Genomic DNA, 4,025 nt, shown 5'->3' with positions numbered 1-4,025 from the left:
TATATATATATACTTCATTTAGAGAATTAACATTGCTATATATATATATAATCAAAATAAGCAACAGTATATCAAGAAGTGATGCAGTACGACCGTTTCAGGCAGCTCCATTCAACTGAACAATGCAATCATTACATCAGTTTAAATGTAGGGCTATCATCTGCTGCACAAATAGAATTTTAATCAGTCGGACACATTAATAGAATTTTACTCAAATACTTTAACAAAGCAAGAAGATAGAAGAAATCCATGTTGTCGCTATTGCAGCTAAGAATATATATATACTATTGAAGAGGTTGCAAGAAGTAACAATAATTTTAGAAAAAATGAACGGAAATCGAACCGGTGAGTTTGTTAGTTAATAAGGCATTAAAACAGAATGACTCTCCCCAGACATAATAGAATAATAAATAAAATTGCATATATATACACACACACATATATCCTTATCACCATCATTGTTTAACATCCGTCTTCCATGCATGCATGTGTAGGACAGTTGACAGGAGCTGACCAGGTAGAAAACTACCCTAGTCTACTGTGTTCATTTGGCAAGCTGGATACCCCTCAACTGGCACAGACGAAGTTAGTTTTGGCATGATTTTTACAGCTGGATGCCCTTCCAAATGCCAATCACTTTACAGTGTGGACTAGATGGGTTTTACATGGCACCAGCAGTGGCATTCCAGGAGGGGAACTTGTGTGAGAGGATGAAAGGTTAGTGTGACAGAAATAGGTGTCTTGCTATTGAGGAGGTACAAGAAAAGGGGTAGAAACAGGTGTGCTGATGTAAAGGAGATACTGGGTTACCTAGTCAGAGGAAAAATAAGAGAAGGAAAGAGAGAGTGACCAAGAATGAGGGCAGAAATAGGTGTGCTGCTGTAGAGGAGATACATGGCTATCCAGCCAGAGGGAGGAGCAAGGGAAAGAGAAAGTAGGAAACAGCAAAAGTGTAAAAGAGCAGGAGAGAGATGGCAAAGTGCCAAGGTACACTCACAAGTAACAAGGATCAGAGCATAGATGTGATGTTAGAGTAGGGAAAGAGAGAGGTATGGAGGTCGTAATATACACAGTCAGGTATTGCCAAGAAGGTGCAAGTAGGGAGTGCAGATTGCAGTGACTGGCAAAAACCTGGTTAGAAAAATAGGAACAGCAATACAGTGAGCAGAGCAGTGAAGGTAGGAAAGGGGATTGGGAGACAATCATAATTTATAAAGACGAAATGTGAAAAAAAAAAAGAAGCAGTTTAGGAGAGGAGATGTAGTTTGGTTTCTTGGGGTAGGGTAGGTAAAAAGTTTGTTGTATGTAGGTGGGGCACAACACTTCTAGCACTCGGTTTCACTGACATGGGCAGCTCTTCTCTAGAACCTTATATTGCCAAACATCTTGGTCTGTTGTCATTTCCTCCATGAACCCCAACATCCTAAGATCGGTCCTCACCACTTCATCCCATATCTTCCTGAGTTTCCGTCTTCCACAGGTACCATTCGCTTTCAGTGACAGGCACTTCTGTATATAGCTATCTTTACTCATACACATCACATGTCCAAACCAATGCATTCTCCTCTCCTGCATGCCACATTTAATCCCTCTTATACCTAGCTTTTCTCTCAACACAGCACTGCTTTGTCGGTCATGCATACTGATGTTGCAAGTCTGGAGCACACTAGCTTCATTCCTTTCTAGTCTACACATGTCTTCAGCAGTCAGACTCCATGTCTCGCTACCATGTAATAAAGGCCGTTCTTACACAAGCATCATACAATATACCTTTCACTCTGAGAGAGTCCTTTAGTTGCCAATAGAAGTAGTAGCTCTCTGAACTTACTCCATTCTTATTCTAAAAACAATACTTTCAGGGCATCCACTACCATTACTAATTTGGTCACTTAAATAGCAGAAACTATCTACTACCCCAAGAGAGCCTCCTGTGGTAGCAAGCTAGCTTCCCAACCACATGGTTACTGGTTCAGTAAGTGTCTTTTGTTATAGCCTCAGGCCAAGCATAGCCTTGTGATTGGATTTGGTATATATCTGTGGGTGTGTGTGTATTTTTGTACCCCCATCACAGCCAGTTTAATGTCTCCTGTAACTTAGCGATTCAGCATAAGTGACAGATAGAATAAGTACTAGGCTTTAAGAAAAGTCCTGGGGTTGATTTGTTTAACTAAAACCCTTTAACATGGTGCCCCAGCATGCCTATAGTCAAATGACTGAAACAAGTAAAAGAGTGTGTGTGTGTGTATATATATATATATATATATATATATATATAAATGGTAAGGTATTGCCAAAGGTGTATGAGTAGGGATTAAAAGACTTCACATGAATGGAAAGAGTGTGGGGGTGGGGGACAACAGGATAACAATGACACACTGAGCAGGGCAGTGGGGACAAGGTTAGGGAGCAAGAGGTAAGCATAGCGCATGAAAAGAGTAAAAGGATTGATGTAGGTTGGTTTGTGGAAAAGTTTTGTTGTTACATGTGGGTGGAACTCAATTTTGCTGAAGTGGACAGGTCTTCTCAAGAACTTCATATTACCAGACATCTTGGTCCATTATCATCTCCTCCATGAGGCATCCTGAGATCACTCTTCACCACTTCATCCCATGTCTTCCTGGGTCTCCCTCTTCCACAGGTGCCATCTTCTCTCAGTGATCAGCACTTTATACAACTGTCTTCATTCATGTATGTTCAGGTATGGCAATGCAAACAGGAAAATATTACTCAAAATATGAGTATATTATATTTTTATTAATATTTAGTGGAAGCAACAGAGTGACTCAAGGTCCAATTGTTCCGTGCATTGATACTTATCAAATTAATTACAAGTTGAAGAGCTGTAGGTTTATATAGTTGGTGAGACATTTTCTGCTGGATTATTCTGGATAGAATTTTAAATCATAATAATGTCGCATTCATAATTCATATTTTTCAAATTGTTTGTCTGTTATGTAAGTAAAGAAATAAAGAGAGAAAAAAAAGAAACCTTGTGTGTATCTTCGCACATAAAAACAAAATTTGCACAGATATATGAAAGGGAGAGTATATAAATTAGAAATATAAGCATATACATGTACATATATATACACATGCATGTCTATAGGACACATTCATGCACATGTGCACATCTATAATTATACATACGTATATATATATATATTTAGATGAAAACGGTTTTATTGAAATTCGTTGGTACTCTGAGTTTCAAACGTGATGCTAGTCTTCACCCATTTTGAATTTGAATGAAAGAAGTTGGTTGTTATTACTGTAAGGTGGGCTGTGATTGGTCGGGGAAGGTCACGTAGTGTTGTGGTATATTGGTATCTTATCAACAACAGTTAGTTGGAAAATATTGCATGGTTAACAAGAAATTGACCACAAGGTGGACAGGAAATCAGTCAGGTTGTTGGTGGGGAAGTAGGAATGGGCGGTATGTGCAAATATATAATTATATATATAGGTGTATGGACACGCTCATATGGTTTGTGTACAGTTTTATATTGTTACAAGCATGCACATTTGTACATGGGCACCCACATGCACACACCCATATTCACTTATAAGTATATATGCATGCATGAAAATACATGTGCATAACAACCATTGGGAATTGGTAAGCATTCACCACGGTTAATTTCCTCTTCACCATTTTCTCTGACTTCTATCTTTCAGAAAGTCATGATACCACTCTCCAAGTTTTCCATCTATGCCTAGATGACACAGTTTGTGGCATATCATACCATGATCCACTTTATCAAAAGTTTTTGCAAAGTCAAGGTATATTGCGCCCACATTTGAGTTGTTGACTAACTGCCTCAACACCCAGTCATAGTGCTGTAAGATCTGAGTCAGGCAGTTCCTACCTGGTCGAAAGCTATGCTTGGTATGTGCTCCCCAGCTGGACGGGACGCCAGTCCATCTCAGCGTTACTCATTTTTGCCAGCTGAGTGGACTGGGGCAATGTGAAATGAAGTGTCTTGCTCAAGAACACAACATACAGCCCGGTCTGGGATTCGAACTCA

The sequence above is a fragment of the Octopus bimaculoides genome, chromosome 18 (genome assembly GCF_001194135.2).
Source record: "Octopus bimaculoides isolate UCB-OBI-ISO-001 chromosome 18, ASM119413v2, whole genome shotgun sequence".
Classification (NCBI taxonomy): Eukaryota; Metazoa; Mollusca; class Cephalopoda; order Octopoda; family Octopodidae; genus Octopus; species Octopus bimaculoides.
Note: the sequence above shows the minus strand (reverse complement) of the source record.